At 36.9% G+C, this 17,275-nt stretch overlaps 1 long non-coding RNA gene across 1 annotated transcript in view; it reads right to left on the bottom strand.

Moving 5' to 3' along the window:
* Nucleotides 1-1,446: 1,446 nt before the first annotated feature.
* Nucleotides 1,447-17,275, bottom strand: part of LOC105545201 — a 60,860-nt gene continuing 45,031 nt past the window's right edge. Inside the window, exons 2-3 of the long non-coding RNA XR_001006885.1 lie at nt 6,300-6,356; nt 1,447-1,543 (exon numbers count right to left, since the gene is read on the bottom strand). This is a non-coding gene — a long non-coding RNA (uncharacterized LOC105545201). The remainder of the gene's footprint in view (nt 1,544-6,299; nt 6,357-17,275) is intronic.

Raw genomic sequence — 17,275 nt, forward strand, 5'->3', positions numbered from 1 at the left:
CATTTCCTAGCTTTGGCTCTTGGGTCTGAACAATACCTCTGAAATGAAACCAAACATAAAACAGGCCTCTCAGAGCTACTGAAAAAGTCGCTGGGTCTTTGAGCTCAACATAGCTCACATTTTACTGTGAAGGAAATACTGATTTTCTGTATTCCCCACTATGACCTTGCATTTGTGGTAATCATGGCAACTACCCAAATTGTGAGTTCTTTGTAAAGCCAACATGGCAAATTTATATTAAATTAGTTGGAGGAAACAGAAAAGGGGGCGATATAGTCAGCATAACCATTTATGTCCTCTGACCATCCAGCACTTAATAATTCAAAGTTTTCCTTTACATCTTCCTCTGGTCCAGATGTTCTCAACCTTGGCTGCACGTTAGAATCCCCTGGGAAACTTTTCCCCCCCGGGAAACTTATAAAATACCAATGCCAAAGGCCCATGTATACAGATGCCGCTTTTATTAGGTTTGAGAGGAGACCCAGACATCAGTATTTTTTTAATCCCTCATATGGTTCTAATGCACAGCCAAGATTGAGAAGTACTGCTCTGACCTAATATATACCACCACCTTATTTGCGATATTCTAGGTAGAGACAGTCTACCCAAAGGTAAATATAACAATCTTCTCAAGTGGCTAATCAGTACAAATGCATCATACAACCTAAGAAAATTTTGAAGTAGACTCCACAGGGAAAGCAAAACTGGTATTGTATAAGGAAGAGTAGGACCAATAGGAAACATGTCTAGATAAAGGTAGGTTGCAGTGTACTGTTCTAGAAGAATTAGAGTAGAATCATACCTTTAACTGTGGCCTTAGCTCAGGAACAAATAACTAACTACATGAGCTTGGGCCAGTCGCTGCCCTTCTCTGGACCACATTTGCCTCATCTGCAAAATAAGAGGAGTTGATTCATTGATTTCTAATTCCCCTCCTCTTCTGAAATCCTGTGATGTCTAAAACACAAAAATCTTAAAGCATGCTGTTCCAGGGCTCCTCCTCAAACCAAATAAACTAGAATCTCCAAGAGTGGAATGTGGATGTCAGTAGTTTTTAAATGTTCCCAGGTGATTCTAATATGCAACCAGAGTTGCTAACATTTAGACTTTAGGAAACTGCCATGGTATGATTGTACATGGTATGGGAAAGAAGGAAAGAATAAAGAGTAAAGTCTTTCAAGAAAAATGAATGGGATAAAAATCAGTAACATTTTTATAGTTTAATTAAAATCTCATATTTTTCCATCTTTCTTTTGCTTCTTTTGTTTTTGCCATATTCTTGGATACTGGTTCAGTATTTGTTTTCCCTCTTCTCTCTTAAACCTGCCTTACTAAGACATTTCACTACCAATGAATATGTCATGTGAAGAACTGAGAAAGTGACCAAAAGCGGTATTGCTTGGGAGATACAGCTTACAAGATCTATTAGAAGAGATGTCACCAATATTGTAATGGAATACATTTTATTTTAATTTTCAGCTGTGAAGATGTGTGCTTTCAGTAAGTGTATATTAAATGTAACTCACTGCAAAAAGGCCAGCATCTATAAAAGAGAGAGAGAGAGAGAAACACAGGTCAACAGACTGAATTTAGTCAGAAGGTAAAGGCATCTGTTTTATTACATAAGGTTGTTGAAAGCGTGGTAGCTTAGTCCAACAAAATACTGGGCATGTGGCTTGTTGTCTGGTGGGCAAAAAACAACAAAAAAAACTTTTCCAGGTGCACTACATGAACTTCCACCATCTTCCTAATGTCTTCCTCATTTTTCCCGTTGTTCACCCTGTTTCAGGAGACAGTTCTAAGAGTTTGCCCCCAAACATTACATCTCCCAAAAGTCCTATCTAGAGCTGATACCCCAAACAGTAGCCACTAGCCCCATGTGCCTACATAAATTTAAATTTTAATCAACTACAATTAGAAATGTTCTTCTGTCACACTGGCGCCATTGCACATTCTCAATAACCACACAGAGTTATTAGCTATTAGCTATCTTTGATGTCACAGACCATATCCATCATCATAGAAAGTTCTATTGGACAGGGCTTCTCTAGGGTCTCAGCAGTACAAAAGCCAAGCTTACTTGCTAACCAGAGGTAATTCAGTTTTGGAGAGGTTGAGAATTGAGATTAATTCTCTGTGTCTCAGTTTTCTGCTCCAAAAAATGGATATAAGAATAATGATCAGTTCCAAAGGAAGGGTTATCAAATTATATTTAAGTTTCCTAAGTAGCATAACTCTGAATAAAAACATTTACACATGGAAAGCAACTATGTTTATAACTCATAATCTGGGAAAAACTAAAGCATAATATATAGAAGGCTTGCCAGTGTTTCTCAAAATATAGTCCATGTGCCACTTCCTTTGGTCTCCCCTGCATTGCTTGTTAAAAAATATACATTTCTATGCCTTATCCCAGCGTTGCTGAATCCGAAAATCCGGAGTGGAACTGATGTCTGGGCATTTTAACGAATCCACTGACTATGCTTATGCATACTATTGTTTCTAAAAAATGCCGTTTTGGAAAAATAATCATTTCTAGCCCATGCCAGAGCCTTGTACTTTGTGAGTACATCTTAATGTGACTAATTGAATGTATCACTCTTTTGGTCAGTTGGTGTTTTGCAAACACATTTGGGAAGTAAGCAGTTTCTCCAACAGTGAGATTACAACCATGATCCTGCAGGGAGAGTTAAATTGCAGTGTATTTTATACTCACTTCTGTGACTGGGCAGTACCACTGAATTTCGGTAATATTATTTAGCGTAGCTGTCATAAATTGGTCATTTGGGGCTAGCCAAATGATTACCTAGGAAATATTTCACACAGTTTCTCAACGAAGCTTTTGCAATTGGAAACAGCAGGAAAACACAGCCATTAAAAGAGAAAAAATGGCTATGTTTTTACAACAAAATAATTAGAAGCCATTACTGGCGCTGTTTAGATTTCAGTACCCCATCTATCTTACTTTCAATTAGAAACAATGTGCCCAAATAGGAAAAGTCTGGCTAAACATGAGTGCATTTTGACTGCACTGTTTAATAAAGTGTGACCCCCATTGATAACAAAGTCTGTTGAAATGTTCTTTTAAGTACAACTTTTTTTAGATAGTACTAGTTTTTGAGGTAGAGAGCTAGGTAGCAAATTCACTAATTTATATCCCTTTATCTCTCATGATGATAGAATCTCAAAGATGGAATTTTTGAGTTTGTTAGACCCAGCTTCTACTCAATGTCTGAATCTCTCTCACAGTTTTCCCAGTGAATCGTGGCCCCCATCCCCATTTGAACACTTCCAAAAATGAGACAATCATTTCTCACAGAGGAAGCCATTTCCACTTTGGGATAGTCTTTGCTAATCCAAAACCAAAATCATTTGGTTTTAGTTCTGCCCTCTTGGATCATATAGCATAAACCAAATGCTTCTTTACATGACCAGTTTTCCAGTAGTGGAAAATTACTAAGGTATTCCCCCTTGTCAACTCCATTGTGTGTTCAGTAATATTTTCTTTTAACTAACAGATTCCAGCTTTCAGCTAATGGTGATGAAAATAGAACAAATCATTATACGTTTCTTCTACTTCAGAACACTTTCATACATTACACGTCTTAATTTAGACAAGACTTGACAATTCATAGCTGCTAATTCAAAAAGACTTAACCAAGGGCAGAGATTGTCTTGACTAATGGATAGTCTTAAGAAAAAACATCCATCTCATCTGAACTCTAGTAGTCTATTGAATCTGGCAAAATCTCAATTTTTATTTATTAATTCAACATATTTATCAAATGCCCAACTGCTACATGTAGGGACTCAACCATGAACCAGGAGCTTAAAATTTAGGGAAACAAACATTTAGATGCCTGGATAATATAAGACTTAAGAATTTTCTCTTTCGTTTATTAGCACTTACTTGGAAGGAGTGGAAGGAAGGCAGTCAAAACAGCAGAAAGGGTGCTAGACCAGTTGTCAGGGAAATCTAATTTTGTCACACTACCTCTGCCTTATAAATATACCAAGTAGCCTTCAGCAAGTCACATAGCCTGACTTGTCTGCATTTTCTATATTTTGCTTACCTCGTGAATTTGTGTACATTTTGTTTTGTTTTAATTAGTTGAGACGGTTCTTGTCAAATGGCTTTCTTATTAAAGAGGATGAAGCATAGTACGCTTATATGTATATATATATACACATATGCTGTCAGTTTACAAAGTTCTTCTCAAACATTAATCCTTAAATATTTTAAAAGATTTGTGAATTAATATGCCATTCATGAGGTAAACTGCAACTAAGATGAGATAGGCATTCAATATAAAAATTATTACAATGAATTTTATCATTATCTTTTATGTGATCATTTCCAGGTTGTTAATGTCTGAAAAAAATTTTTTCTGGCTCAAAGTCAAGTCCATTGTCTACTTTGTAGATACTAAAGCTAATTTGATTATAATATCGAAGAGGAAACTCTTTAACACCTTTAATTTTTTTTACAATAGTAAGCTGTTGTCAATTTCCATGGTCTTTGCCAAAGTGATCAGGTAAGTAATTTTATGGGTCGTCTCATGAAACTTGTTTCCAATTTGACATTTTGCCTCCTACCATTTTAAAAATAGCTGCTGAAATACAAATATCAGAAAGAAAGAAAAAAAAAAAACCTCTTGAATTAGCAGTTTGATCCCCTTCTTTGCTAGTTCCCTTTTCCTAGAGATATACTTTGTAATGTTTTAGTTGAGTTTTAAGTGTCTCAAATGGTGGTAGATCTGGCACTTCCTTGGTAGCATAGTTCACAGTCTAATAATCTTAATAGCTTTAATACCTTGAAATGTGTTAAATCCAGTGTTATTTGTTTGTGTAGTTTAAAATTTTCCATAGGCCTCTCATCACCCCAGCAAAAACAACTTTGTAATGGTCTCAACACTTTTTAATTGCTCAAATGTTACCTTTTTGTTTTTAGTGTTTAAAAAGTTTGAAATGGGCATTTTAGTTTGTCCCACAAAGACCTTCAGTGGTTATATCCAGTATCACTGTCAGCATGTTTGGCTCAACTTAATTTTACAGCTTTCTTCTCTTGTCTCTTCTGAGAAAAATTAAGTTGATTCTATGTATTCTTATTCAAGTTAAATAATGAAACTAATACTCTTGTTTACTACATACCAGGTAACGGCTATGCACTTCACAAGGGTTCTCCCAGCCTTGATAAGGGGCTGTCCTATGCATTGTAGAATGCTTAGTATAATATTATAGCATCCCTGGCCTCTACTCACTAGATACCAGTAGTACTTACACCACAACCCCACCCCATTGCAGCAACAACAACAAAAATGTCTTCAGACATTGCCAAATGTCCCCTAGGGGAAAAAAAATCACCCATTTGAGAACCACTGACTTACATTAGCTCATTTAACCCTTACAACGTCCTGTGAAACAAATGTTATTATCTCAGTTTCATACCTAAAGAAAAGGCTAAAATAATATATATCATTAATCTACAATTATGCAACTAGAAAATGGAGGAACCGAGATTTGAATCCCTCTTCTGACTTTAAAGTTAGTGATTTTTCTACTATCTAAACAACCCTCATTCAATAATAATATGTTCACAAAGTTTCACTTTAATATATTTTAACACATTCAAGTTGAATAACATTATAGAATTTTTTGCACATTTATTTTTTATTCTATCTCAGTTTTTAAAATCCCTTTACGTAGAGGAAAACAGTTTTACTTTCTTCAGCTTTATCAATTTCTCTATGAGGAGTCTTTGTATTATTTATTATTCAGTATTTTATCATTGTCTTCTTTGAAGCCAGAACGGCTTGTCTGATTTATCAGGACTTCATTTTGTCTCAATTCTGACTTCTAAAATATTTGGGATCTCTCTTAGCTTTGCCTAACATGCCAATTTCATTAGTCTTTTCTCTGTTACATCAATAAAATATTTAGTATTCCAAATGGCATACTCTTATTGCATGTCTCTTTCCAAAATATCTTTCTATTTGGATTCTTGCTGGTATATAACACATTCATTCCATCTAATTCATAGAATCCCAATTTTCCAGGAAGGTAGGAGCAGGTGCTGAGGAGAATCAGAGGAAAAGGATGAAGAACAGGTACACAGTGTGACAGTATCAGCAGTGGTCATAGAAAGAGCCTGGGTTCCCTTATTTCCTAGAAGCACAAGCCTTAGAAGAAGTCAGAATACCACAAAATGCAATTTGAATTCAATTTTAGTCAACATAAATGAAGAATATGAAAGCCATGGTTTATACCAAGGCTTGAGGTACTTGTTTATACTTACTTACCTATTAGCTGCAGTGATTATCTGATTTAGATTTCAGAAGTCCGGCAATGGTCATATGCTTTCAGGAGAAAAGAAGGGCAAAATTTGTTCTCTTTCTCGTTTTTCTTTTCTTAGTCCATCTTTTCTTAAAAATTATTATTATACTTTAAGTTCTGGGATACATGTGCAGAACGTGCAGGTTTGTTACATAGGTATACATGTGCCATGGTGGTTTGCAGCACCCATCAACCCTTCGTCTACATTAGGTATTTCTCCTAATGCTATCCCTCCCCTAGCCCCCCACCCCCTAACAGGCCCCAGTGTGTGATGTTCCCCTCCCTCTGTCCATGTGTTCTCTTTGTTCAACTCCCACTTATGAGTGAGAACATGTGGTGTTTGGTTTTCTGTTCTTGTGTTAGTTTGCTGAGAATGATGGTTTCCAGCTTCATCCATGTCCCTGCAAAGGACATGAACTCATCCTTTTTTATGGCTGCATAGTATTCCATGGTGTATATGTGCCACATTTTCTTTATTCAGTCTAGCATTGATGGGCATTTGGGTTGTTTCCAAGTGTTTGCTATTGTGAACAGTGCCGCAATAAACATATGTGTGCATGTGTCTTTATAGTAGAATGATTTATAACCCTTTGAGTATATACCCAGTAATGGGATTGCTGGGTCAAATATTTCTGGTTCTAGATCCTTGAGGAATGGCCACACTGTCTTCCACAATGGTTGAACTAATTTACGCTCCCACCAGCAGTGTAAAAGTGTTCCTATTTCTTCACATCCTCTCCAGCATCTGTTGCTTCCTGACTTTTTAATGATCGCCATTCTAACTGGTGTGAGATGGTACTTAGTCCATCTTTTAAAATCTGGTATTCTAAGCAACCCAGAAAAAGCCAAACAGACAACAAAAAAATTGGACTCACTCTCAGCTTTCCCCGTGGTAGCCATAGTCAATCTTTCTGAGGTAAACACTCAAATTTGTAGCAGAATGACAGTCAAAGGGTTTTGGAGAACGTTAATAAAAGCAAGAGAACAAAACTACAACTGTGGACCACAAACTACTGAGGGACATCTACTAAATTACTTCAGGATTATAAGGGTTTTCTTAAGGGTGATGAAAATAATGCACTTGTGTTTGGCTAAATTGTGAAATCTGCAACTATAATACGGAACAAAATTCATTGAAATATTGGGAGGCTGTCTGTGGCATAAGTTTCATCAGCCCTTTTCTCTGACCAGCTGCAACTATTTAACAACTGGGTTAATATTTTGTAAATAACCTGTGAGTTTATTGAATTCGGTTTGTTTTCTTTATCTGGTTTGCATGTGTAGTCACATTCAAAGTAACCTCAACAATTGAATGGTTTGGGCTAAAAGAGTACATGTCCTTGTAGTGTCCAGATAATCAGGACAAATTTGGGGAATGAGAGAGAGAGCTTGATTTGTGCTGTTAAAAGCTTCTGTTTTCTACTTGATTATGCATGTCAATAGAATATACGTGTGTTTAAAAGACTCAGGAGGGTTGAGGAAAGAGCCTTGTAGGCATTGTTTAATAACAATACAAAGCCCAATATTGGAAAAGGCTTGGCAAACACCTAGTTGAAAGCAGAAAAAAAAAGTGGTAATTCCTCTAAATAGTTAAATATAGAGTATGCATTATTTGAAGTGAATATTCTAAATGTTTTACATTCAGATTTTCCATTTTCAACTGAAATATGTCATGGAGAGGAGACAATGACTTATTCTCTGTTTAGTATTCAATGAACTAATCATGTTTCCAGTTTATAGGTGTCTAACCTAAATTCCTAGATATCCTTGTGACTGTATGACAATATCACAAGTGATATGAAATGCTTGGAAGTAAGTTCTTTTAAAATTTGATTTGTTTGCCAAAATCCCATGAACATTTATTAATGTTTTGGTGTCAGATATGTGATGATCCTGTGTATTGTTTAGGTGTTGCCAAGCTTTGCATATTTTACTGGGGCTCCTTTTTCTGTGTTGTAATTAAGGAAGTTGAGGAGATAAATAAAATGAGAAGTGATTTATTTGGATCCGTACGAACTAGAGTATCTCTATAGCTCTATCTTAGCAATAGCACTTGTCTTGAGTTGCATTCTTGCAAAGGAGATCCTGAATCAAGGATTTGAGCACACGTAGCTTGTTTGGTAGGTGATCCCAGCAATTACTGAAAGGAAAATGAGGAAATAGGACATAAAAGGGAAGGAAGCCAGTAGAAGTTGCATAATAGGTGGTTACCACCTGAGGGTTACTGGAGTACAGTCCCACTGGGAACTTCTGTGAGACAGTGGAGGGAACATCTCAGAGCCGTTCTACCTATGAACCAAGGAGGCTTGTGGTATTTCTGTTGCCATTTACGGATGGCTGCTCCAGGAAGCCTAATTTCCCTGAATGGGCCTGCCCTATGCACAACTTGAGCAATGGCTGGAGACTGACCTCTGGTAGAGAGTGCTTTGTAGTAAGATGCCCTTGGTTCATGAATGGGACAGTGGCAGTAGCTGTGATGGCACTAATATTCCCCAAAACAGCAGAAGCCCCCTTTATGAAAAATTTAAATGGCAGCTCAGAACTGTGGCCCACAAATGTGAAATCCAACTTCCATTAACTGCCCTTAAAATATATATATACATATTTTCCCACTGTTCCTCAAAACAGGTTATCCTACAAGAAAATCTAAAGAGCTCTTGTAAACAGATTCCCTCACCATTTTATTTTCCAGCTGAGCCTGTTGTATGTTAACTCAGTTAAAAAAAAAAAAAAAAAAAAAAGCCTCAGGGGTTGTGACTTGCTTTTCTGAATTTGCAGATGCCTGGGGTGCTTCATTTACACATGCACTTTATAACTGAAAGAGTAGTCCTTGGAGAGGAGTCATAGCAATCATTTTAATTAGCATCAACTTGAAGACTGTCCTTTCTTTCTCCCCGCCATTAACCCAAATGAACCAAGAGATAAGCTTATAAAGTTTTGCCACAGAGGTTTCTCAGCTGGCAGCTGATCAAAATGTGCAGAGGCAGTAATACTGGACAACTGTTTCCTACTCAGGAAAAAATGTTAAAATGTTAATTATACACTAGCTAAAAGGTGAAGGAGGTGCCATGGTTACTAGAATCATTACTAAGTTGTTGTCAACGCTGTTTGGTCTACCCTAAAACCACAGACTTCAGAATAAAAATATTAATGTGCTTTCAGAAGATAAAGTTTAAAATGAGTTCTTTAGTCTCTGAAGAGCTTATCTCTTCAAAACTATCCTTAATTTGTCTTGTCACAGAGTTGAAGAAATCCTTAAATATGCAGCTCTTTTGGAATTAAAGAGAAACAGAACCGACACTGAAATCATGCAGCACAAGAAAATAAGATAAAATATTAAAAACACATTTACTCCCATAGGTACACTTTTGAGATCAGATTTTCATTTTAGGTGAAGTTATTAGGCCCATTCCATTTGGCCTAATTATGTTTATTTTGTTTCTTTTAGGATGGTGTTGTTTGTTTTGTTTGTTTGTTTGAGACGGAATCTTGCTTTTGTCGCCTAGGCTGGAGTGCAGTGGCGCAATCTCAGCTCACTGCAACCTCCGCCTCCCGAGTTCAAGCGATTCTCCTGCCTCAGCCTCCCCAGTAGCTGGGACTACCGGCTCGTGACACCACACCCGGCTAATTTTTGTATTTTTCGTAGAGACGGGGTTTCTCCACGTTGGGCAGGCTGGTCTCAAACTCGTGACCTCAGATTATCCACCTGCCTCGGCCTCCCAAAATGCAGGGATTACAGGCCTGAGCCACCATGCCCGGCCGCTTTCCTCTTAACTTCTTTGGATCAGTCTTAGACTAACTCTTAGAATGGATTCACATGCTCCAAGAAAATGCCCATTGCATGTTGGTACATTCTCATTCTTCTTTAAAATGGCCTAAGCACCTGTAACCTGGATCAGGCAGTACCAGGAGGAAGTGGTAAGGGGAAGAACTGATATAAGGAGCAGAACTCTTAACGACTGAGCCCTTTCTTGCAGGATAAGGCTTTCAGATGAGCTTTTTGTGATGGATTTTTGTAATCATCCTTTTGTTTCCCAGGAACAAGTTGTCTGCTGCTATATTTTCACAGTAACTAGTATAGTTTTGGAGATGCTCTTTTTACTTGCAAGTCAGATGGCACATTTTAAATCTTCTCTCTTGTAAAATGCCATAATAGAGAGCATTATATAAATTCAAGGCATGTACAATACTATGCATAATTTTTAAAAATTTTTTTATCTCACTCTGTCACCCAGGCTGGAGTGCAGTGGTGTGATCTCAGCTCACTGCATCCTCCTCCTCCTGGGTACAAGTGATTCTCCTGCCTCAGCCTCCCAAGTAGTTGGGACTATAAGAGCCCACCACCACAACCAACTAATTTTTATATTTTTGGTAGAGATGGGGCTTCACCATGTTGGCCAGGCTGGTCTCAAACTCCTGGCCTCTAGTGATCCACCCGCCTCGGCCTTTCAAAGTGCTGGGATTATGGGTGTGAGCCTCTGCGCGCAGCCGCACAATTTTTGTTTAATAAAAATAGATCATAGAGTCTTCTAGTTAGTGTCTACACAGTCCCATAAAAACCCATGAAATGTGAAACACTCAGGCAGTTAGGCAAGTTGTCCCAGCTTTATTAAACCAAGCATCCAGCATTCAGATAAGTCATTTAAATGCTTGATTACATTGTTTTGAAATTTAGTCTTGTGACTTGGCTTGGTGGCAGTAAAGCCCTGGAATCCCATGAATTCTTTCAAATTGTTGCATTTATTTCTGAGGAGCAATGCTCTCTTTAAGTTACTTTTCCACCATTTCCAGATTAATTGGCATAGATCTTGACTGTTACATGTCTACATTTATTGATCATTAGGGAAATAATGCTAGGCTCATTTAAAGATGAAGAAATGTTAAAAACAAGGCTTTATGACTGTTCTGAAATGATATTAAACACTGCAATACCATGCTGGACTTGGGTTTTCTGGAAATATAAAGTCTGTATTATTTTTAGAAAATAATTTGAAAATTATTTTGGATCATTAAATGAGATGCATCACCAGATACTACATTTTGTAAACTTGAAGAACTTGGATGATCTTTCTTTTTCTTGTCCACTCCAGTTCTTTTTAAGTGTTTCAAGCCTACATAGATTTCCTTGGCATCTCCATGGGGATGTGTCTGTTTCAGGACAGTCTGATGGTACGGTTGTAAAATGTGATTAGGGAATTTGAAAGAGAAAGAAGTTTGCTGAAGGTTGTTATCAATTAGATTAAAATTCAGGTGAAAACTAAAGGCTACTGAGCTACTCAAATCGAGTAATGAATAATTGTCCATACTTTTTGAAAGACATTTAGAATGTAATTTCATTGTGAATTTTCATTAAATTGCAAAATGGCAGAAGGATCAAGTCTACCCAGACAGCCAAATACACATACCTCCAGGGCAATGCAATTTTCTAATCTAAGGAGGAGTGGGGAATCAGTTAAGGCAGGTGTAGGGTTAAAATATGGTTTAAGCCATCATCATTGGATAACTCAGTGGGCCATAGAAACTCTTACCAAATTATGGCCCTTTATCTACCAATCCTAGTGACCTCACAGGCCTGAGAATGATGGAGGGAAGTTCCCCCCTATTTTCTTATTTACTAGAGAAAATAATGGAATAACCATCCCCTGAGACCAGCATTTGTCTCAACCTAACGGAGGGCGATTAGGTTCTTTGCTTATTTTTCTAATGGGCTGATATAAAATACTAATTTTCCCCAGTTTAAAATTTTATTGCAAATATTCCCTGTGAGCATATAAGTGTATAACAACAATTTAATTGTTTTGAAAGGTAAAATGCAGAATAAACAGCTATCCACAAAATTGGATCATTTTCTCTTGTATTACTTTAATTACAGTCATTTTAACAGCTTCACCAATTGCATCTCTTATTTTTAAAAGCAAAATAATTGCATATAAATAATTCAAGCAAAGATGTGACCATGCAGGCCCAGAACCTTCTGATGGGTTCTAGTGATCCCAGAATGAATGAAGCTGAATATCTATTATTAAACTCCGTAAGCAGAGGTGAATGTATAGTAATATAAGTTTTCAGCATTGCCAATCCCACCAGAAGAAATTATTTCACCTGGTAATGGACCACAAACAGAGGGAAAATAGAAGAGTCAAACAATTATAATAGAATCCCCCTTTAGAAATTGGGAATCTGAAATTCAGACAATTTTCAGTGATTTTTCCCAAATTGCACGCAAGAATCTATGATGAAAGTGTATTTTATATATCTGTTTGTATCCCTGTGTCTGAGTTATAGAATACTTTGTAATTAGACTGTATTGTGTATCATTCAGAAGTGCATTGAAGTATCCAACCACATCTGAGCTGGAACTTCTAAAGAAGATAAAGCAGTCAAATGCATTCATAGAAAAGAGAAAAACTAAATTACAGATTCATTCTGTAAAAGGAACTCTTTAGCAGCTATGAGTCATAAACTGAAAATGCATTCTGTGTTTAATTGCAAGAAAACTAAAGCCAAATTAAACTAATTTGGCATTATCATTTTTAGACATTAAGCAAATAATATTAAGGAAATCAACAGAGTGAAAAAACAACCTACAGAAGAGAAAAAAAAATGTGCAAACCACATATCTGATAAGTAGGTAATATCTTACTGATAAGGATGTCCTACAACTCAATAGCAGAAAAACCAAATAATCCAATTTTAAAATGAGTCAAGGACCTGAGTAGCCATTTCTCCAAAGAAGACATAGAAATGGTCTACTAGCATATGAAAAGATGCTCAGCGTCACTTATCAGGAAAATACAAATGAAAACCTCAATGAACTGTCACCTCACACCTGGTAGGATGGCCATTACTTTTCTTTGTTAAAATTATTTTATTCCAGATTCAGGGGTACATATGCATATTTGTTACATGGGTATACTGTGTGATACCGAGGTTTGGACTTCTAATGATCCTGTTGCCCAACTAGTAAACATAGTACTTCATAGGGAGTTTTCAATCCTTGTCTCCTTACTTCCTTCCCACCTTTTGGAATCCCCGGTGTTTATTGTTTCCATCTTTATGTCCATATGTACCCAATGATTAGCTTTCACATATAAGTGAGAACATGCATATTTGGTTTTCTGTTTCTTCATTAATTCACTTTCAATAATGGCTTCCAGCTGCTTCCATGTTGCTGAAAAGGACATAATTTCGTTCTTTTATGTAACTGCATAGTCTTCCATGGCGTATATGTACCACGTTTTCTTTCTTTGTTTTTTTAATAGAGTCTCGCTTTGTTGCCCAGGCTGGAGTGCAACGGCATGATCTCGGATCACTGCAACCTCCGCCTCCCAAGTTCAAGTAGTTTTCCTGTCTCAGGCTCCTGAGTAGCTGGGATTACAGGCGCATGCCACCACGCCAGGCTAATTTTTGTATTTTAGTAGAGACAAGGTTTTACCGTGTTGCCCTGGCTGGTCTTGAATTCATGAGCTCAGGCAACCACATTTTCTTTATTCAATCCACTGTTGATGGGTACCTGGGTTGATTCCATATCTTTGTTATTGTGAATAGTGCTATGATGAGCATAGAAGTGCAATTGTCTTTTTGGTAGAACTTTTCTTTTCCTTTGGGTATGTACTCTGAAACTAGAAAAACTTTTCCTAATCAACATGGAGTGGAGAATTTATTCACTGTCTTATTTGCAGAAATTTGCTGTCAACAAATAACACAGCTGCAGTAGAAAGTGTATAGCGTTTTGTAATAAATTGTCTGATGTTAATGTATAAATGGAAAAATAAAAACGGTAATGGGATTGCTGAGTTGAATAGTAGTTCTATTTTTGGTTCTTTGAAAAATCTCCAAACTATTTTCACTAGGGATGAACTACTTTGCATTCCCACCAGCAGTAGATAAGCATTCCCCTTTCTCCACAGCTTGGCAACATCTGTTATTTTTTGACATTTAAAAATAGACAATGAACATTATTTTTAAAAATAATAGTAACAAGTGTTGGAGAGGATGTGGATAAATTGGAACCCTTGTGCACTGTTGGTGGGAATATCAAACGGTGCAGCCATTATGGAAAACAGTATCAAGATTTCTCAAAAAAATTTAAGTGGAACTACCATATGATCCAGCAATCCAACTACTGAATATTTATCTGAAAGAATTGAAATCAGGATTTCAGAGAAATATTTGAACTCCCATGTTCATTGCAGCATTACACACAATAGTCAAGCTGTGGAAGCAACATAAATGTCCCTCAATGGGTGAGTTGATAAACTATTATTTACATACATGCATATGAAGTCCAGTGTATCCATTTGTTCTTTCATGGATCATACTTTTATTGTCAATGTAAGAAGTCTTTGCCTAACCCAGGGTCACAAAGCTTTTCTCCTATGTGTTCTTTTAGAAGTTTTATAGTTTTAGGTTTGACATTTAGGTCTATGATTTATGTTGAGTTAATATTTATATATAAGGTAAGATATGTATAAAATTTTATATTTTTGCATATGGATATTCATTTGCTCCGACATCTTTTATTGAAAAAACAATCTTTTCTACAATGAATTGCCCTTGCAACTTTGTCAAAAATTAGTTTGTGTATGGGGGTCTGTTTCTTGACTTTATTCCACTTACTTGTTTGTCTGTCTTTGTGGTAATGTTGTATGGTCTGACATAATTATACTGTGACTAAGACTTTATCATAAGTCTTGAAATCAGTTAGTTTTAGCTCTTCAGCTTTGTTCTTCTTTTTGAAAATTGTTTTGCTCATTCAGGGTCTTTTGCATTTCTCTATGGCTTTTAGAATCAGCTTGTCAATTTGTACCAAAGAGCATGCTACAGTTTTGGATGGGGTTTTGTTAAATCTGTAGATCAATTGGAGAGAATTAGTATCATAACAATAATAAGTCTTATGACCCATAAAGGTAGTATAATGTCTCCATTTTTTTAGATCTTGTTTAATTTCTCTCAACAGTGTTTTGTAGTTTTCAGTATACGGCTCTTTCACATATTTCATCACATTAATCCTAAAATATTTCATATTTTCATATTATTTTAAATGGTATTGTTTTTATTTTAATTTCTGGCTTTTTATTATAAACACATAAACATTTTGTATATTGATCTTTTCTCAGCAAACTTGCTAAACTTACTTTTTAGTTCTAATAACTTTTTTTGTAAATTTCATCAGCTTTTCCACATTATCAATGACTTCTATGAATAAAGACAGTTTTACTTGTTACTATTTCGCTTTTATAATCTGGAGGCTGTTTATTTAATTTTCTTGCCTGATTGCATTGTCTGGAAACTCCAGTATAATATCGAATGCAGAATGGACATCCTTGTTTTGTTCCTGAACTTAGAATACAATGTTCAGGGTTTTGCATTTAACTATGATGGTAGCTGTAGGGTTTTTTAAATAGATGCCTTGTATAAGGTTGAGGAAGTTTTCCTCTGTTTCTATTTTGCTGTGAGGTTTTTTTTTAAAAAAAAAAATCAGTAATGAATGGTGAATTTATTAAATTCTTTCTCTGTATCTACTAAGATCATCATACAGTTTTTATTTTAAAGTTTAGTTTGGTTTCTTAGTTTGGATAGTACAGAACAGTTTCATTGCCCTAAAAATTCCCCGTGTTTCACTTATTTGTCCCTTCCTCCCTCTACCCAAATTCCTGGCAACCATTGATATTTTTACTATCTCTATAGTTATGAGTTTTCCAAGATGTCACGAGTTGGAATCATACAGTATGTAGCCTTTCCAGACGGGCTTCTGTCACTTAGCAGCATGCATTTAAGATTCCTCTGTATCTTTTCATGGCTCATTTCATTTTAGTGCTGAATAACATTCCATCCTAAGGATGCACCACAGTTTCTTTATCCATACACCTATCGAAGGACATCTTGGGCTTCCAAATCTTGGCAATGATGAATAAAGCTGCTATAAACATTCATTGCAGATTTGTATATAGACATGAGTTTTCATTTCATTTGGATTAGTACTAGGGAGCATGATCACTGGATTGTCTGATAATACTACTTTTGGTGTTTAAGAAACTGTCAGACTGTCTTCCAAAGTGGGTGTATCATTTTGCTTTCTCATCAGTAACGAATGAAGTTCTTTTTGCTTCACATCCTCACCAACATTTGATGTTGTTAGTGTTTTGAATTTTAGTCATTCTAATAAGTCTATAGTGGAGCGCTAGCAGGGATTAAGATGGCAGATAGTAGGCAGGATTAGCTTGCAGCTCCCATTTGGATGGATAAGAGCAGCATGTGCAGACTCACATCATGAACTTATGCTCCAAGAAATACTACAGGAACATACCAGGAAAGCTGAGAGCATCCACAGATGCTTTGAAGGAACTGGATCACTGCAGCAGGCTTCTGTCTCATGGCCTGGGGCAAGATCTCAGCCCTGGTGACTGGCTGTCTAAAAATAGACTTAGTACTGTTGCAGGGCCATGGTGGGAGTGAGACTGGGCTTTAGGACTGCAGGCTGTATGAGACCTGTGACTGCCAACTTTCCCCCACTTCCCTGGAAACCTGTATGACTCAGCAGAGACAGCCATAATCCCCCTGGGAATATAACTCCATTGGACTGGGAACCACACCCCCATCCCCACAGCAGCTGCAGCAAGCCCTACTCTAGGAGAGGCTGAGCTCAGACCCACCTATCCCTGCCCCACCGTGGTAGTCAAAGACAAAGGTTGTAATCTCTTGGGAGCTCTGTGGCCCTGCCCACCACCTGAGAAACCTGAATACTAGGTTCTTTTGTCCCATGGGGTGCTCCCTTGGGCACTAGGATAACACTAGGGCAAGTTTGCATCCTCCCTATATTATGTGCTCTTGAAAGCACCACCTTCTGGCTGGAGACCAACCATCACAAAACGAGCACACTAAACAAAAACACAACCAAGGACCCTCACAGAATCCACTTCACTTCCCTTCACTCCCCTGC

Source organism: Mandrillus leucophaeus, unplaced genomic scaffold (genome assembly GCF_000951045.1).
Source record: "Mandrillus leucophaeus isolate KB7577 unplaced genomic scaffold, Mleu.le_1.0 Scaffold321, whole genome shotgun sequence".
NCBI lineage: Eukaryota > Metazoa > Chordata > Mammalia > Primates > Cercopithecidae > Mandrillus > Mandrillus leucophaeus.